The 20,761-nt window shown below is 44.4% G+C and overlaps 1 protein-coding gene across 2 annotated transcripts in view; it reads left to right on the top strand.

Moving 5' to 3' along the window:
* Positions 1 to 20,761, top strand: part of TEAD1 (TEA domain transcription factor 1) — a 267,694-nt gene that overhangs the window by 87,248 nt on the left and 159,685 nt on the right. The window lies entirely within an intron of this gene.

Below are 20,761 nucleotides of genomic sequence, written 5' to 3'. Positions count from 1 at the left end.
GCATCCCCTTCTATGCATCCTCCCACCTTTCCCACTTCTCCATTGAAGGGGGAAGAAAAGAAAGCAAAAGAGTGAAAGAAGAAAGGAATGGCAAATATTTTGTTTAGATAGTTCCCTGAAATGTCAGCACCTCTCCCAGTATAGGGAGCTGCCCATTGGACTGCTTTGGTAGCAAAGATACCCACGCTTACCCATCTATAGACAAGAGTGGGCTATTAGAAGCATGTTCCTTTGTGATTATTTCTTCCTAGTTTTACAAGAGAGAAAATTGACCTTCTGTGTTCAATGGAAACTCCCCTTTGCTTTTCCTAGAAAGGGTTGGGGTTTTCTTTAGGATATGGGTTGAGCCCATTCTCTTTTCTCCAACTGCGCTTTTTAATGACGGTGTCTAGAGGTCTGGCTTGGTTGTCCATTGTTGTGGAAATAAATAACTAGCCAAAGGGCTGTTGTAGCAACCTGTTTTTGAAATATTGAATACAGCTGGCAGGTTCAAAGGGTGGCTGACCCACATGGTTGGCAGGCTGCCAGAAGGCTTATATAGCTATCAAGTGCAAGACTGGGCTCTCGCACCTCTTTGCACCTGCTGCCGGAAGGCTTTTTCCACCCATGTGCAAAACGTAGAGAGGGATTTGTAGACAGCTGCTACCAGCATAGTCTGGTTTGCCTGTCTTACTAGGAAGATATAGCTCAGAGCACCGTGTGTTGGCTGAATTCAGACATCATGCCAAACCAGTTTGCAATACTCATAGTTCAGAACCTAAACCATTGTCTGAGCTTTCAGATGTCAAGGCAAACCATGGTTTAGTTTACCATGTGAAGCCCTGTCCTCCCATTACAGCATTCTTTGCCTTTCTAGCATTTTTCCAGAATTCCAAGTTGTTCTCCCAAACTGCTTCACCATACTCAACTGCTGTCAAAGTGACACTGTGTGTGTGGCAATATTATAATTGGCTAGCTACCCAAGGTCTTCCTTGCTTAGAAAACTCTTTGCTTTTTGGTTCATGCAGCATGTTCCTGCCTTTTCCTAAGTCCCTTGAGAACTATCTCCTCTACCCAGTCAGTCTCACAGCCCCGTACTGATTTATCCTAAAAATTTGGCATAAAGCAGTATAAAGCATTTTTATCCTCCAGCACTGCTGCCTTTCTGCTCCCACTTTTCTTCCCTGGACATATGCATGACTGCACCTGTTCATAGCTGGTCAACGGCAAAGATCAACTGTTCCCTAAACCTTCCTTGACCAATTTCCATATGTTGCCTTTTCCAACATGTGTTCGATTCAGTTGTTCTACCCCCTCCCCCTTGTGACTTCCCAACCCAGCTGTGTCAAGCCTACTGTATTTTGGAATAGTTTCCTCTTTGGGTAGGGTTCTCACCACCACTTTTACTGTCTCTTCCCTAGAGTCCACATTTTCACAACAGGTAGCAAATGCAGCAGGTCATGCTTCTGCACACCTTGGAAAAGGTGTTCACGTACTTGTCCATCTGCAAAGCAGCTGGGAACCCAAATAATAAACAGTGTCCATAACCTGGCGTCCAGTGCATCTCCCTCATGTTCTGTTGCAATGCATGTGAGCACTGATATGCCAAAGTTGGACCTGGCACAGCCAGAGGTCTCTGAGATTTGTACTAGAACTCACCGTGATCAAGTCCTGGAATCTGTTTTCAGTCTTAACATTCAGCTCTGGGACATATGATCTAAGAATGCACTGAAAGTGCCCTGAGCAAGCGCATTTCTGTTCCCAGCAAGTTAGTACCTAGTTTAGAATCCCATTTCCAAGGTTTGGGGCAAAAGATTCCAAATTGGAGATGCTGTTTCCAGAAAAACCTGAGCCTTAGCATGTCTTGTTTTCTAGGGGGTGTCTCCATGACAACAGAAGGAGAAGCCAGTGGTGGCTTACCCAGATTTTTCAAGGAGCCAGCTTTGATCCGCGCAGGGCTCCACGAATGAGTGCACCACACCATTCTAAGTCCTTTCTCAGGCACATGCTTCTGGGTGGAGTGGGGGTGTGTGTGGAGAGAATGTCATCAGACTAGCAGGGGCTGATCAGCCAAAGCTTCCCCCATCCTTCTTAACAGCTGACAAAGCTGTGAATGATCGAAACTTCGCATTAATTACTCCAAAGCAAGCATTAAAGAAACACAGGTGCAGCCTTTCTCCCTTGAAGCTCCTGATGCTGCGAAAAGCTGAGAAAGCAGCATTGACATAGTGCTTCATAGCCTTTGGGAGAGTTAACCGTCTGAATACTTGAAGCACTGTGGCTCCAACCAGCCCCATTTCTAATCCTTTTTCTCCTTTCCACTGAAGCTCCTGATGCTGCAAAGGATAGAAGCTGTGAATTAATTAATTCCAAAAAGCAAGGCAGCAAACATCAAAGACACACAGCTTCGACATTAAGGCTCCTAAATGCGTTATTTCAGTGCATGGGAATCTTGGTATCTTCTGGAGTGCACATCTTGGGAACAAGCCTCACTGACTACAGTGGGAGTTACTTCTGAGTAGATTCATATATGTTTGTGCTGGGAAAGACAAGGATGGGAAACCAGCCCCCTTTCTAACCTGATTCAGTGCAGGGTCAAAGGTGCAGATTAGTTACTTCAGAACAGCAATAAACCAAACAGTGGAGAATCCCAGCTTCAAGATAGCTCTTTACTGCCTTTAGGGAATTAATGCTTTAAAATGTGCTATTTCGATTGAGGGGGATCTCTGTGAATTCTGAAGTGTGCATTCAGTGTGTGCTGGGAAACACAGTGATGGGAAACATTCCTTAATTGGGCTCACGGTGAAAGGCATACCCCTGGGCAGAGCTAGCATACCCAAGGTAAATGCAGGGGTTGGGGCACCCAACAGCTATACCATGGAGAACCTGACTTAAGGAAAAGAATTGGACTATAAGCAGTCTCGGGAAATGCAGTTTTTCCGCGAAAAGCTGCAGGCTGGCTGTGGAATGGCCAAGATGTCATGTGCCCCGAACGACCTCGAAATGGAGCCAGCTAATCTACCGTGGAGACACCACCTTGGAAACAAAGCTCTGCCTGTGGATTCTTCGTTCCCTTAGTCCCACATGTGTACACACTTATGTACATCAGTGCCACTGATTGCAGTGGGGTTTACCTCCTAGTTATTTAAACTGCTACTAAAAATGAGCCTATGAAGCTCTTGTCAGAAGTTCCTACTGGCATTAATGAACGACTCTCAACCCTCAAATAAAACTCGCCAAAAACCAGCAGGCAACTATTTTAAGTGCCTGTGCACCAACATTAGATGCTGATGAAGACATCAAAGAAAAATTTTACTCCTAGCTAGGGGTGTACAAACCCCTGCTTACGTGGCTCCGCCAGGTTCCGCAGGTGGGGGGAGGCTATCTGTTCCTCCCCCCGGAATCCTCGACGGGGGGAGGCGATCCGTTCCTCCTGCCCGGAATCCTGCCTGGCTGGCTCCGCTCCGCGGCCAGGCTGCGGAGCCGCCAGCTGGGCCAACCCGCAGCGGGGCCTCCAGCCGCTGCTGGGCTGGTGCGGATGCAAATAGCGTCCTGTGTAGGGACATTTGTGTCCCTACACCGGCCCGTGATAGGCTACGTAAATATTTACACAGCCTATCACGGCTAAAGCAGGGACGCAAATGGCGTCCCCTATGCCATTTGCGTTCCCACTTTAGCCATGATAGGCTATGAAAATATTTACGTAACCTATCATGGAAAAAAAAAAGTGAATGCAAATGGCGGCGGCTACGACGGCTACCATTTGTGTTCCCTTTTTTAGCTGTGATAGGCTATGTAAATATTTATGTAGCCTATCACAGCCTCCGCAGGGACGCAAATGGCATCCTTGCGTTAGCCGTGATAGGCTACATAAGTATTTACATAGCCTATCACGGCCATTCGAAAGACGTGAATGGCGGCTGCAGACGCGGCCGCCAATCGAGGAGCACTGGAACGGCCAACCAAGGTAGGCTCCGTTCCAGGCCCATTTCGTGGGGCGGAGGGCTTCGTTCCGCCACGGATTTTGGGGGGCCACGAATGCCAGAGCATTCGGCCTCACCGAGATCCGTGGCAGAATTCTCCGCCATGCCTACTCCCAGCTGGACACCATCAGAGATACCTAAGGAGGATAAAATTATCCTTCTGGGCGATTTCAATGCAAGAGTTGGGCGTGATTTTGATTTGTGGCCAGGGATCAATTGGGAAAGGAGTCAGCAATAGTAACCAGAATGGAATTTTACTTCTGTCTAAATGTGCAGAGCATAATCTTGTTATTACCAACACACACTTTCGCCAGAAAAATAAATTTAAAACATCATGGAAGCATCCTTGGTCGAAGCACTGGCATCTCTTAGACTATGTAATTGTCCGTGCCAGAGATCGCTGGGATGTACTCCTCACTAGAGCCATGACGAGAGCTGATGACTGCTGGACAGACCACCGATTAATTTGTTCTACGATAGCCATTAAGATTGTCCCTCAACGTAGGCTCCAAGGAAGAAAACTAAGACATAAAATCAACACCCAAGCCCTTCAAGATCCTATTAAGCGAGCCTGCTTTCAAACAACTCTCAAATAACATCTATCTATGGAAACCCCTGAAAATGTTGAGGAACACTGGAATAAACTGAAGACCTCCATTATGGCAGCCTGTGAACAAACTATTGGATACCAAACTAAGAAACATCAGGATTGGTTTGATGAGAATGATAGGGAGATTGAACATATTATTGATAAGAAGAGGAAAGCCTTCCAAATATGGCAAAAAGACATCAACTGTGCCGCTAAGAAAAAAATCCATGCCAGTGCAAAGGCTGAGGTCCAAAGAAGAACTAGAGAACTTAAGAACACCCGGTGGATAAAGAAAGCTCAAGAAATCCAGCATCTTGCAGATGTCCATGATGCATGGGACTTTTTTAATTCCACGAAGGCCATCTACAGACCAACAAAGCATGGTACAAACCCCTTACGCTCAATAGATGGTGCCAAACTTCTAAAGGACAAAGAGTCTATTGCACTGCGTTGGAAAGAGCATTATCACAACCTCCTTAACCGTAACTCTGTTGTGGCTGATGAGGTCTTCTCGCAAATTCCACAAAAACAAACCAGAGATAAGCTTGCAGTATCCCCTAGTTTGGAGGAAGTCAGTAAAGCCATCAACCAAATGAAAAATAACAAAGTTAGTGGACCCGATGGGATCCCTGCTGAAGTTTTTAAAGAAGGTGGGCCTGAAGCTACACAACAGCTTCACAAGCTCATCGAAAAATTCTGGATGAGGGAGGAGATCCCAGCAGACTTCAGGGATGCCATAATTATCACTCTCTTCAAAAAGGGTGATAGAACAGATTGTGGAAACTATTGAGGCACCTCCCTTCTAACTACGGCAGGCAAAATCCTGGCAAGGATCCTCACAGACCGCCTTCTGTCTATCTCAGAAGATATCCTCCCTGAATCCCAAAATGGCTTCCGCCCCTCCAGGGGGACAGTGGATATGATCTTCACCGCACGACAGCTCCAAGAAAAATGCAGGGAGCAAAACCAACCTTTGTACATGGCGTTTATTGATCTGATTAAGGCCTTCGACACTGTAAACCGAACTGCTCTCTGGACCATCTTTCTGAAAACTGGATGTCCACAGTAATAAATTTGTGAACATCTTGCGGCTCCTCCATGATGACATGATGGCAACAATTTTGGATAACAATGGCTCTCAAAGTGATCCATTTAAAGTGAGATCAGGCGTTAAACAGGGATGCATCATTGCTCCAACCTTATTCGTTATCTTTATCGCTATGATTCTACACCTTGTTGAAGGGAAACTTCCCACTGGTATAGAAATCATATATCGAACAGATGGAAAACTTTTAAATCTCAGTAGGCTGAAAGCAAAAAGTAAGGTAATTACAACCTCTGTCATAAAACTTCAATATGCTGATGATAACGTAATCTGTGCACATTCAGAGGAAGATCTCCAAACTATCCTAAACATCTTCGCAGAAGCATATGAAAAACTCGGCCGCTCGCTTAACATCAAAAAAACTAAAGTGCTTTACCAGCAAGCACAAACCAATCCCTCTATAGCGCCATCAATCCAGCTTAACGGTGTGATGCTGGAAAATGTTGATCACTTTTCTTATCTTGGCAGCCATCTCTCCACAAAAGCTGACATCGACGCTGAAATTCAGCATCACCTGAGCTCTGCGAGTGTAGCATTCTCCCGAATGAAGCATAGAGTGTTCGAGGATCGGGACATTCACGAGACTAAAATGCTTGTTTACAAAGCCATTGTACTACTGACCTTGCTGTACGCCTGTGAAACATGGACCATCTATAAACGCCATTTCCAACTTCTCGAAAGATTCCATCAACGCTGCCTCTGAAAAATTCTGCAAATTACTTGGGAAGACAGACGGACTAATGTCAATGTACTGGAAGAAGCAAAGATCACCAGCGTTGAAATAATGATTCTCCAACATCAACTCCTCTGGACCGGCCATGTTGTTCGAATGCCTGATCATCGTCTCCCAAAGCAGCTACTTTATTCCCAACTTATGAATGGAAAACAGAATATTGGTGGACAGCAAAAGAGATTTAAAGATGTTCTCAAAGCTAATCTAAAAAAATGTAACTTAACCATTGAGAACTGGGAAGCTCTAACCCATGAACATTCCAACTGGAGGTCAGCCTATATTAAAGGCGCTATGGGCTTTGAAGAAGCACAAGTACAGGGCGAAAGGGAGAAACGAGCTCAACGGAAGGCACATCAAGCAAACCCTCACCGTGATCGCCTTCCACCTGGAAACCTATGTCCTCACTGCAGGAGGCTGTGTGGATCCAGAATTGGCCTTCACAGCCACCTGCAGACCCACTGTTAAGACTCTACTTTTGGAAGACAGTCTTACTCGGTCACGAGTGATCGCCATGATCACCATGACCTCCTAGTGAACATCCGTGTGTGTGTGTGTGTGTGTGTGTGTGTATAATCAACCCACAGTTCTGTTTGTGGCAGCAACCATAGGCATGCAAAATTGGGACTAATGAGCACATTTTCTGTACGATTTAAAATTTTCTACGGGGGAAAAAGCTAGTGCCTATTATCTCCCCCTTTTAAGCCCACGTGATTTTAAACCATGTATTCCAATCAAAAAGTTATATTACAGATGATCTTCTACAGCTGTGACCACCTTTTACTTTAGTGAACTGGGGGTGAAGGATGTGCAGCTATAACATGTTACCTTAGCTTGGTGACTAGGTTGTCCAGAACCCCTATGTGTTCATGGATTTCCTTTCAAAGCCTGCATCAGACTCTCATTGTAAAGCACGCAGCTAAAGCCAGGGTCCCTAATGGCTTTGAACATTCTTCTGACTTGATCAGAAAGCCGTATCATCACATACATTCATCCTGTTGCTGATCTGAATCATGCAGGTCAAAAATCCTGCAGTTCCTTCTGCAATGCTTGATTGTTCCTGGACAAAGGCCTCTAGCGATTTTTTTGCAGGTTGATCCCGATGCCTCCTGAAGGACCTTTTGGAGGTCCTTTTAAAGTGTTTTGACTTGTTCTTCCGGGGGGAGGGGGCATGCATCTTGTGGAGGCATTTGTGTTGGGCTAAACTGCTTCCAGGTCTTCAGCTATGTCCTTGCATTCCTTTTCCAACATTACTGGTGGTGGCTCCATGAGAAAATGAAGTCTACATATGCTGTATCAAGGGTAGGCAACCTGGTTCCCTTCAGATGTTTTAGACTACAACTTCCATAAGACCCAGCCAACATGACCAGTGGTCAGGCATTTTGGGAGTTGTAGTCCAAAACATCTGGAGGGCACCAGGTTGCCTACCTTGTCCTATTTCAGTAATCTTCACTATTTTTCAAGCAGGAGCCACTTTGGCTCTAAACACAACCTCTGAAGCCGCTTTCAGTGGAGGTCCAGGTTTCTCTTCATCTCTCCCATGCATTCAACTTTCCCATTATCTCCAGTGGCTGCATGGTGCACCTAGCCAATCACATTGCTCTTGGCCTCCTCCCCCACTACAGCTAATTGGCTTGATTGCTCCTCTCCCCCCCCCCCGCCACCTTATGGCTAAATAAGAGCTGGTCTTCTGACTTCCCACCCCTGAAGCCTCCTCTAGAAGCCCAGATTATAGCAGCTAAAGCAAACAAGACAAACATAGACAGCCCCTTTTGAGAGTTAGCAGTTACTGCAAAAAGAGAGCAGGAGAGTGAGTAAATGAAAGAAAGAGGTGGAAAGGCACATTTGAGGTAGTTGGGAGCTGCCAGTGGCTCTCTGGCTTTACAATTAAGAACACTGGCCTCATCATCGTAGTTGTATCACAAGAAAAAATGTTGTGCATGGGATGTTAACTTAGATTTATAGAGTTGCAAGTGTAATTGATACAGCTGCATGTCAGACAACTGGAGTGGGAGTTGGCTGAAAGGGGAGGGGAATGGGGCACCTGGGGTGGAATTTACCCTCCTCCCGGTTAAAAGACTGAAATGGTCAAAGGTTCTGTTATTATTTACATGACTTTTGTGAGATACCGTTTGTACCTGAGCCCATGGGAGTAGTCAAACTAGGAAGCCTGAACTCATGGACACATTTTAGTCCATTTGCCTGTTGAGACACTTGAAGAGGTAGCATGTATGTGGTGTTGTGGTTTCCCAGAGAGCATGGGAAAGTTCAACTGTGTATGTCAGAAAACATAGTCTCCTTGATGCTACATCAAGGGAGGCACCCCAGTATGATGACTAGCAGTCTGTGTCAGTTACAAGGAAGGGAACTTCAATTCTACCTTAACATGGGTTGATGACAGGAAAAGCTGATCCAAAATGAGATGGTCTTTTCTCAGGGTTGTCTTGGGAAGCATGCTTCTGGTGTCAGAGCCTGAGAATGTAGTGAACAGCTCTAATCTGATAGCGGGTTATCAAAGCATAGTAGACACTTCTCCACCTCTAAATCCAAGAGTGATAAATCAATTGCTGATTGCATTTGTGGATGGATTGGTCCTCCAACGGCTTGACTCTTCCACAGATCTGCTGCACATGCTCCTACATCAACGTAAGGTCAGCAGGAGCTCCCTACTTGGCTAGATAATGTGGCTTTGCCAAGATGACCCCTCATCTATCTTTTTTTAAAAAAACAAACAACCGAGTAGCTAAGGAGGACAGCACCCAAAATGATGACACTGGGTCCTCTCTGGCTCTTATAATTTGAACCCTTCACCCTGGACAGCTGTTAAGAGATGCTCTAATATGCCTATTAATTTTGCTACAACTCTAGCCAGCTGCTGCTGCTGAAGGGTGTGCGTCAGGGTGGACACTGAGCCCATAGAATCCCAGAGTCGTTCTGATGCTGAGGAAGAGCAGTCGCTCCTTCGGGAGAGGAGTGCGCTCCTTTTTTCCCAGGACCAACAGCTGACGGAGATTCCTCCCACCCACATTCCTAGTTTAGAAAGCAGTCCAGGGAGTGACTCAGCTCAGATAGCAGACTGGGGGGGATGCGTGGCGCAGACGCAGAGAGCGGCGCCAAATGGGTCGCGCTCAAAGAACGTTGCCCCCAGAGGATCCAAGGGAAAAGGGGAGGGATTCTCCCTAGTCCTTATATTCAGGGGTCTGCCAGTAATTGCCTTTCAAACGGGGACCAACTGTTCCAACTTAGGGCATAGGGATGCTGCTGCTCAGATCTAGTTGCTACCTGTAGAGTTGTAAGTTGTAAAAGAAGAATAAAGCTTTGAAAAGAATCCCTTTGTCTGCGTCTGGACTTGGCTACTGGATTAGACTGAGAGAGCCCTCCAAGGAGCCCTTGACAGTGTGGATGCTTCTGCTTTCTTTCAGGTGTTGATTGCCGCACTGGCCAGTGCATCTGTATACGCTGCCAGAGTAATGGCTAGCACGGTTGGACAGAAACATTCATCGTTGTCTGCCACAAATACCACCTGTGCCTGACCCAAAGGAGCTGGTGGAAGGACCATAACTTAGCTTGCTTGAAAAGTATATCCAGCTGCAGGGTACCACTGCTGACAGTATGACCAGGGATGGATTCTCCTATCCTTGAGGAGGGAGGGGTTTCTTACAGCCCACCCCAATGGACTGTTGTGAGTAGCAGCACCTCTGAACCTTTTCTTGAGGAGATTGCTTTTCTTGCAGAATTGGGTAGAATTGAGTCTTCACTATCTTCTCAGACATCTAGTTGAAGATGCCACAGCTAGGAACTGTGACATCAGTCCATACTGAACATAGGAAGCTGTCTTATACTGACTCAGACCACTGGTCCATCTAGCCCAATATTGTCAATACTGACTGGCAGCGGCTCTCCAGGGTTTTAGGTAGGAGCCTTTCTAGCCCTACCTGATGGTGCTGGAGATTTGAACCCTAACTTTCTAAATACAGTGTTGAACCTCGTCTCCCCATTTGTGTGTCTCACTTTGGCTTGGCTTTCCTGACTGTGGACATTTCAGATACCTGATAGGTGAAGGCAGTGGACACTTGGGATAGCGTTTTCTGCAGACTATGATCTTCTCCTTGGGGAAATCTCTGTGCATTTAATTAGGCAGGCATGTTTCTTAGGAAAAAGTCCCCTCTCATAAACCCATGGAAGGAGTTATGCTTGTGTGTGTGTGTATTCTAGAACTCTCTCAGAGAATTACATCAAAGATTTGACCCCCGAGGCTCTGTTGTGTTGATGGCTTGTTACACCTGTTCGATAGCAAGTTGACCTTCATTTTCGAAACTCTGTCATTAGGTATGGTCTCCCAGTGTAGCAGCCATACAAGTTGTCTGCTATATGAAGCCCTTTGGAGGAATGGAAACTTTTTCTTTTTTCTTTTGGCCTAAATCACTTTCAGCTGGTCTCATCAACCAATACAGAAGGGGTATTGCTTCTTAGCCCGATAATCTTGCATGTGCAGTTTCAGCCCTGATCAGTATCTCTACTTTTATTCTTTGGCTAATTATTGTCCTGTATCTAATCTTCCTTTTCTGTATAATGTAAGTTAAATCTCTAGATATATAATATTGGGTTCATAAATTCATAGCAGTCTTTTTCCTTCATCCTAAGTGTGGCAGCAGCATTATCTACTAAAACCAAATGGAGGGGTGATCTGAGCTGGAGGCAGAATTGCTTTCTTTGCGATGCCTCACCTGGGACTGTTTGCTCTGTCATTTATCTCCATGTCCCCTTTAGACCCATGGCCACAAGGGCAATCCACATCTGTAGAGCACCAGATTTCACTACATCTTTCAGATACATGTGATCCTTTTGATCACAAGGTATTAGAAATACAGCTACAGGAACAAGCAGCTATCCCAGGGGTTACCTTTGAACGTTATGTTTTGGCCTGACAGAGAGACAAGGCACTGCTCATTGCTCCTTTGGGGATCTCTGTAGTGGGGATTCAAAGGACTGTGATTCATCCCTTTGCCATCCCTATTCAACAGGACAATGTGGAGGTTAGGAATGAGGTGCTACCCATAGATATTTGTTTGGAAAACACAGCTCTAGGTTTTACAGTCTAGATGTAGGTCACCTGTTATGAAATGTCAAAGGAAAGAATTAATCCAAGGGCTACATTCTATTTCAACATGCACCAGAGTAAATTATACAGTCATGTCACTGTGGTCTTTAGAGTTTTTTTAAACATAGAGACAAGGAAATATATTGAGTGCATAGTGCCATGTGAACCATAACAGAAGGGCACTTTTCACAACACCTTTTGCTCCCTTAGAAAAATATTCCCCCCTCACTTATTTTTTGCACCTCATTGCTGAAGAGTGGAAAGTGTTCACAACGGATTTATGGGGGGAAAGAACTCCATTCCTGTTGCTGAAGCAACCAGCTGACACTTTGTCTCTCTGATCCGGCTGTGCATGGCTTATTAGCTACATCAACATGGGGATGATGTTGCATGAATGGCATTGATGAATGCCATGGATGAAATCTCCCACAGCAAAAGGAGTGTTGGCCTGGTTGCCTTGGCAATGAGTACCTGTTCCTTCCTCCCCTTTTAGACTTGGAGCAATGTGAGGATTTTGCCCTCAGTTATGTAGTCAGATAGCCAAATCTAGTTGGCTACATGGCACTGTGTTGTCATCACGTTCATGACATGGTCCTTGATTGGCCGGTATCACATGGCAAAGAAAGACACCTAAAAGTCTAATAAGATAGGGTTTTCTTCAAGGGGCTTTTCGCACCTCTTGAAAGCCTACTTTTTTGCCTTGAAGATGAGTGTGAAAATTTAGCAGAGCTCAAAAAAATATGTTTTATCTGAACAATTGCAAGTGAACTGATGAGATGGTGGGCCATCTCTTGAAAAAAAAAAAAGTTCTTTCTTCACAAGGCTTTATACCAAACTATTCAAGAAGGGGGGTGCCATGCCATGACTTGCAATGTGTCTGATGTTTTACAGCCAAGTTGAAAATAATACTATTTAAATGCAAAACAAGCATGTAGTTATATGCTGGAATTAGGCAAGCAAGACTAAAAAATGTCGTTTAGACTGAGAAGTTTTATCTTTAAAAGCTCCATGGTGAGGAAGCTGGGCATGTCTGTGAAGAGCACATTGGTAAGCAAACTGTAGTCATAGCAGAGGGCTGGGCTGGGAAGGTGTGAGGGCTGGACTCTGCAGTGGTACTAATGCAGATGCCGGGGCAACATCTGATAATCTCAGCCATCATTGTTTTACATTATTTTGGGGTGCAGTTCTATTGATTGCATGATGATCATAAGCCCTGAACTCGGAGACTTATGATCATCCTATGCAGGGCGGGAGAAGTGGCAGAGGTGATCTACACCTCCCTGTCCTCCCGCCCTGCATGTTTTGCTAGACGGGCTGTTTTGCTCATCTAGCAAAAGCGTTTTGGAAGGGGAGGGAAGGAGGCTGGCAGAGGCTCAGGATAGCTCATATCCTGGCCTCTCCAGTCTCCTCCTCTCCCTGCCCACTGAAACACCCCCTTTCCCCCCTCCCCAAGGTGGTGTACCTCACCTTAGAGGCCAGCTGGCGTGGTTCTTTCTGCAAGGCGATGGGGAAGGGTTTGGATCTCCCGACTCCCCCTTCCAAGGTTGGAGCGGGGGCTCCGAACAATCCATTGGGCCTTCAGATGCTGTTTAGGGGCTGTAAGATTGCTCCCTCCAAGAATGGATTTAAATGTGATGATGCAAAACCACATGTACTTCTGAAAGTTATATGATTTTTAAATAAGGAAAAAATGGCTAAGAACAACAACAAAACCAAGTTGTGTGACGTAGTGTTAGTAGGGTAAAAAGGAGGAACCTGGGAACTACAGACCAGTCAGTCTGACATCAATCCCTGGGAAAATTCTGGAGCAGATGATAAAGCAATCCATCTGTAAGCACCTTGAAAACAATGCAGTGATTACTCGAAGCCAACATGGATTTGTCAAGAACAAATCCTGCCAGACGAATATGATCTCATTTTTTGATCAAGTAACCTCCTTTGTGGACTGTGGGAATGCTGTGGACATCATATACCTCGACTTCAGCAAAGCTTTCGACAAAGTGCCCCATGATATCTTGATGAACAAACTAGCGAAAAGTGGGCTAGATGAAACAATGATCCGGTGGATCCACAGTTGGCTACAGAATCGGACTCAAAGAGTGTTTATCAATGGGATCTTCTCCAACTGGGGAGAGGTAATGAGCGGGGGTACCGCAGGGCTCAGTCCTGAGCCCAGTGCTCTTCAATGTTTTTATTAATGACTTGGAGGAGGTGGTGCAGGGAATGCTGATCAAATTTGCAGAGGACACAAAATTGGGCAGGAAATTGGGCAGGATAGCTAATACTTTGGCAGACAGAAACAAAATTCAAAGTGATCTTGATAGACTGGAGCGCTGGGCAGAAAACAACAGAATGACATTTAATAGGGATAAATCCAAGTTCTGCTCCTAGGAAAAAGAAACCAAATGCACAGTTACAAGATGGGGGATATGTGGCTCAACAACACTACAAGCGAGAAGGATCTTGGAATTTTGTTGATCACAAGCTGAATATGAGCCAACCATGTGATGTGGCTGCAAAAAAGGCCAATGCTCTTTTGGGCTGCATTAATAGAAGCATAGCTTCCAAATCCCGGGAAGTACTAGTTCCCCTCTATTCAGCACTGCTTAGGCCTCATCTGGAGTACTGTGTCCAGTTCTGGGCACTGCACTTTAAGAAGGATGCAGACAAACTGGAGAGGGTTCACAGGAGGGCAACAAAGATGATCAGGGGACTGGAAACAAAGCCCTATGAAGAGAGACTGAAAGAACTGGGCATGTTTATCCTTCAGAAGAGACGACTGAGGGGAGATATGATAGTGCTCTTCAAGTACTTGAAAGGTTGTCCCAGAGAGGAAGGCCAGCATCTCTTCTAGTTCATCCCAGAGTGCAGGACACGGAATAATGGGCTCAAGTTACAGGAAGCCAGATTCCAGCTGAACATCAGGAAAAACTTCCTGACTGTTAGAGTAATATGACAATGGAATCCATTACCTCGGGAGGTAGTGGGCTCTCCCACACTGGAGGCATTCAAGACGAGGCCGGACAGCCATCTGTCGGGGATGCTCTGCCTTGGATTCCTGCATTGAGCAGGGGGTTGGACTCGAGGGTCTTGTATGCCCCTTCCAGCCCTACTACTCTATGATTCTATGGTTCATGGATGGCTGCTGTCAAATAAAAGTATACTCCCAACTCTGTGGAAGCTTTGAAATAGAGGCTGGACAGCCACCTGTCAGGGCTGCTCTGACTTGGATTCCTGCACTGAGCAGGGAGTTGGACTCGATGGTCTTATAGGCCCCTTCCAACCCTACTATTCTATGATTCTATGATTCTAGTGAGGGAGAAAGCTCCCACATAGTAGCAATATACTCAAGCACTCAAAAGGGAATTACCATTTATTATGATTTCTTTCATGGTGACCCTTATATCAGGAGGTTTGTTGTGGAATCACTTCCCTGAGATCTGACCTCATTTCTAGCACCAGTTGGCATGGAGGAGAATACATCTATGGCAGTTGGCTCCATTCAAGCCCATTTGGGTCTTCCTGAAATTGGTGGCATCCCAGTTGGTAGCACTGGAAAAGGTGCGATGTTTGCATATTTCATAAGTCAGTGGGTGAAACTGTGGGGGATGTAAAACTAAAATCATAAACTTTACATTTAAATGATAAATTCTTCCAAATTTTCCACATTAATTTTTTTTAGAAGATTCAGAGTTGCTTAAAAGTAAATAAAATAGTAATTGTCTTATATATTCTGTCTCCTGATACAGAGGTTACAGTTCAGAATTTTGCATAGACCAAGAACCAGGAATTGGGCTCAGTTGCATAGTTAAAAATGAAATAAAATAATAATGTAATTACAGTTAATAGGTTTGTGAACTCGAGAACTAATTTTGTTCACATTCAGCGTTAAAATGATGGAGATCTTTGCTTGCTGTGTGTATTTGTAAACAGGGTTTGCGTGTGTACACAGTGTTCTGTAGAAATAGGCTGAAAATCCAGTGCTTGCTAATGAGGTCAGGCTGTTAAACATGCTGATTTGTATATATTGAAGCTGTAATCAACTGAACAAAATGTATCTCAAATGAGAATATAAGATAACTTATTGAGTATATTCCTCTGCATTTTTTAAGTATTGAGGATTATTAGTTTTACGACAATTAAGTTTGCCCTGAACATGTCATGAATGAGTGTGTGTCATGAAAGAGAAGACTCATGTATTTGCCAGCTTGTCATCTTGTGTCTCCATAGGAAGACCCTTCTCACACCTGAGAACCCAAATCTTAGAGGAAGAAAAGTATGGCTGTATGTTTTAAAAAGCCAAGACAGAACTAGGAGAGTGCAGAGGTTGAAGACATCAGCCATGCTGGAAATATTCAGACTGAAGAGTATAAATCTGTGAACTAAACAAATTAGTTAGGATTAAAGATGTTCAGGCATTTGCTATGGGATTAAAAATGGCTTTGTCTGACATAAGCAACTGAAAACAGCAGTGAAGCCATCCGGTTAGATGTGTATTTGAATGATGTTTTCTAGTTGTGAAATTCAAATGCAGCACACTTCCCCCACCAGACCCACACATATTGTTCAACATGCAAATACTATATTGTATGTTTTGGATTTGTATTGAGGTGAATATCTAAATATATTTTGACTTATCTCTCATATATCTCCCCCAGAAAACCTTATTGATATTCACTTCTCACTTATGAAAGTGTAGTATAATTTTTAAAATTGGCAAATAAAAGGTGCTTTCCTAGAGCGTTTCTTCGCAGACTAGCACAATGCCAGTGAATCACTGCAGAGGCCTCAGAATTAAAAAGTAGTATGAATTGAACTGGCCTCTTAATACATGGTCCTGAGCTTGAAGTGATGAAGTTGTTATTCTCTGGAAAGAAATAAAACTATTTAGCAGTTGAAATCCAAGATTTTTATATCCTTGTCAACCTGCTTCTTCGATCAACAGTGTCAATATTCACACAAAAATGGGATCTGTTAAAAGCTTTCTTTGGAACATGAGAACTAATTTCCATGGGGTAGTTCACCCTGGCTGGTAACTTCACATTAAGCACCTCAGGGCTTGGCTGACTAATTCTGATCCATAAGGAGCTCACACTGGTACATCCAGCTGCAGGAGCAGGGGTGTCCATATCTAATCCCTGTGATTTTTGTAAATGTGGCAGCTCAGAGAGCCATAGCAGCATGATTCATATTAATATAATCAGTTCTTACTTTTTATTTAAGAATATCCATCTAGGTAAAGGGTGCACAAACCTTTTTGTCACCTAGGGTCTCATCAGTTGTTGTCCAGGGTGCCAGAGGGCGTATGTGTGTGCGCGCGTGCGTATACATACATACACACACACGTGCACTTGCACTTGCACTGATTCACATCCCCCCACACACACACACACACTGTTCTCCCCTGCTACGGACACATTCCCATCCTCGTCAATTCCCTTATCTCCAGTCTCTTAGGAGAGATAAGGGGAGAGCTTTCCTTGTTATTGCTAGCACTGGCAATAGAAACCCCCGGTTTTCCCTTGCAAACACTAACAAGGAAAACTCTGGGTGAGGTCCCATGGCTCCGTGGGCCACACTGGAAGTGGCTAAGATTCTGTACCCCTGATCTAGGTAAACATAATCCTAGGTTTTTTTCCATGACAACAGAAGGAGATTTAAGGAGAAGCCAATTGCGGCTTACCCAGATTTTTCAAGGAGCCAGCTTTGGTCTGCACAGGGCTCCATGAATGAGTGTATCACACCAGTAAAAGTCGCTTCACAGAACTTTCAAGTATGGTGGGGAAGTTGGAGTAAACGTCACCTGACTGGCAGGGGCTGCTCAATAAGAGGCTCCCTCCCCATCCAGTCTCTCCCCCCACCCCATTTCTCCTTTGATAAAATCCTGGGAGGTTTCCTTCCCTGTATCCACAGACATCACTCTCTTTCTCTCTCTCTTGCTCCCCCTGCATTAATTGCTTCCTTATCGCGACAATCAGGAAAGGAACACAGTGTTCTCGCTGCCATCCTGCGATCAATCAAAGTTTCAAAGCTTTGACATTAAGGCTCTCTAAATGCGTTATTTCTATTAATGGGAATCTCAGTAACTTTGGGAGTGCGCATTTCGGGAACAAGCCTCATTGACCACAGTGGGAGTTATGTGAGTCTACTTCTGAGTAGACTCACATACGTTTGTGCTGGAAAAGACAGGGAGAGGAAACAGGGATGGGAAACCAGCCCCCTTTCTAACCTGATGTTGTGCAGGAACGAAGGTGTGAATTAGTTACTTCCGAAGGCAATAAACCAAACAATGGAGAATTGCAGCTTCAGGAAAGCGCTTTACAGCATTTAGGGAATTAGTGCTTTAAAATGTGCTATTTCGATTGAGGGGGATCTCTGTAAATTCTGAAGTGCACATTCAGGGGACAAGCCTCATTGACCACAGTGGGCGTTACTTCTGAGTAGACACTAATTGGTTTGTGCTGGGAAACACAGGGATGGGAAGCACAGGAAACACCCTTTGACTGGGGTCACGGTGAAAGGCACACCCCTGGGCAGGGCTAGCATACCCAAGGAAAATGGAGGGGTTGGGGCACACAGCAACTATACAGAAAGGAACCCGGCTTAAGCGAAAGAATCGGAGTTAAAGTAGTCTCAGGAAATCCGTTTTTTTCATGATAAGATCCAGGATGGCTTCTGGATGGCCACAACATATATCTCTAATGACCTCCAAACGCAGCCAGCTTGGAGTAAATTGCTCATGGAGACAGCAGCCTAGAGAGAATTGGATATATCTGATTTTTGCTTACAAACAGAAAGCAGAGAGTAGTAATAAATGGTAAATTCTCCCAATGGAGTGAAGTAAATAGTGGGGTCTCACAGGGATCTGTATTAGGACCAGTGCTTTTCAACCTCTTCATAAATGATCTGAAATTAGGAGTGAGCAGTGAAGTGGCCAAGTTTGCCGATGACACCAAATTATTTAGGGAGGTAAAAACAAAAAGGCATTGTGAAGAGCTCGAAAAGGATTTCTCCACCTGGGAGAATGGGCATCTAAATAGCAAATACACTTCAATGTAAGCAGTGTAAGTGATGCACGTTGGGGCAAAAAATCCCAACTTCAAGTATAGCCTGATGGGATCTGGCTAGCGGTGACCGACCAAGAAAGAGATCTTGAGGTTGTCAACCCAGTGTGGGGCCACCGTAACAAAGGCAAACTCCATGTTATGCATAATTAGAAAAGGAATTGAGAATAAAACTGCCAACATCATACTGCCCCTATACAAATCTATGGTGTGACCACACTTAGAATACTGTGTACAGTTCCAGTCACCACACCTAAAAAAAAGATTTTGTAGAGCTAGGGATGTCACGGACACCTGACTAGGTCTGGGAGTCCATTGCCCACCCCACCCCTGCAACCCCCTGACTGCACCCACCCAGCCCCTGCCCTTGCTTGCACCCTCCCAGACTCACTGCGACCCATTTGGTGAGCGCCCGCCATTTTGCTACCTTTTTTTTTTTTTTACGGAAAAGAGTTTAAAAATGTGCATATTTAAATATGTGTAGTTTAGGGCTCAGAAAGCTTAATATGCGCAATATTAGAGGCATTGCACTTCTAATATTGTGCATATTAAGCTTTCCCGGCTCCGACCTGCACATATTTAAATATGCACGTTTTAAAACTCCCCTTTTTCCGTAAAAAAAAAAAAGCAGCAAAATGGCAGGTGCTTGCTGGACAGGCCCGGGGTGAGTTCAGGCAACGTGCCGAGCTTGTGGGGACTTGAGCAGGGGTCTGGGGGGATGAACGGGGGCGGTGCTTCAGCAGGCGCCCAGATGACTCAAGCTGGGGTGTGTTCACACATCCCTATGTAGAGCTGGAAAAAGTGCAGAAAAGGGCAACTAAAATGATCAAGGGGCTGGAGCATCTTCCCTATGAGAGAAGATTAGTTACAACAGCTGGGACTGTTTAGCTTTGAAAAAAGGAGGGTAACAGGAGACATGATAGAGGTCTACAAAATGATGCATGTTGTGGAGAATGTGGATAGGGAGACATTCTTCTCTCTCTTTCAAAATACTAGAACCTTCATCCTGTGAAGCTAATTGGTGGGAGATTCAAGACAGATAAAAGGATTAAGGAAGTACTTCTTCACATAGCGCATGGAATTTGCTAGCACAGGGTGTAGTGATGGCCTCCAATTTGGATGGCTGTCAAAGGGGGTTGGACAAATTCTTTGAGGAAAAGGCTATCAGTGGTTACTAGTCCTGATGTCTATGTGCTGTCTCCAGTACCAGAGGCAGTGAGCCTATGTACACCCATTGCTGGGGAACATGGGTGGGAGGGTGCTGTTGTGCTCATGCCCTGCTTGTGGGTTCCCAGTTAACAGCTAGTTGGCCACTATGTGAACAGAATGCTGGACTAGATGGACCCTTGGTCTGATCCAGCATGGCTCTTCTTATATTCTTATGTTTCCTGAAGCTCTGAGTTCATAATATGCAAGGATTTTGAAACAAATTAGTTGGTCTAATTAGTTTTCTCATTTTTTATCTGCTTTCTTGAAAAAAAAAAGGATATACATTCCAATAACTTTTCCTTAGTACTGCAATCTCGATTTTTAAAAAGGTTAGGTGTAAATGTATGGAAACAGTTCCTGGAGCTTTTAATTTATATATATATATATATATGTATGTATGTATGTATGTATGTATACCTAGCCTTTGTCCATTTATATACATTTCGTCTCTAATACGAGTCAGCTATGCTTCGGCAGGTTGTGACAAATTCATTCCTGGTGCTTTCTTCACCATCTTCAGTAGGCTTACCACTGTGAAGAACTCAGCCTGGTACAACAGACTCTTTCCTAAAGCACACCTTTATATCAGCAGTACATTTCCCACAAATATAAGAGAAACACTGAAGTATATGTGAGTGGAGTAGAGTTAGCAGGTGCTGTCATATTAGATTATTTTTTATTAAATTGATTCCACATCTGGAAGCAAGGTTTTTCTTCTGTTCCATAGCTGACACTCTGCTGAAACAGGTGTAAAATGTGGTATGGTTATCCTTTTTGTGAGACATCATGTATTTATTTTTAAAATACTGGCCACCCTTTTTTTTTTTCAGGCACAATATGTGCCATTCATATAGGTCAAGTAAGGAAAGTACAGTATGCTCATTTTCCATCTGTGTCAAAAGTCCTTGGGAATTAAAACAATGACCATTTTAAAATGTAACAATTTCCTTATATTTATTGGGGACTAGAACTTAAGCTTCTAGAAACTGTTACAGTTGTAA

Source organism: Heloderma suspectum, chromosome 1 (genome assembly GCF_057233095.1).
Source record: "Heloderma suspectum isolate Gila_16-S chromosome 1, 16-S_ref, whole genome shotgun sequence".
In the NCBI taxonomy this organism is placed as follows: Eukaryota; Metazoa; Chordata; class Lepidosauria; order Squamata; family Helodermatidae; genus Heloderma; species Heloderma suspectum.
This window is presented reverse-complemented; position numbering and strand designations above follow the sequence as displayed.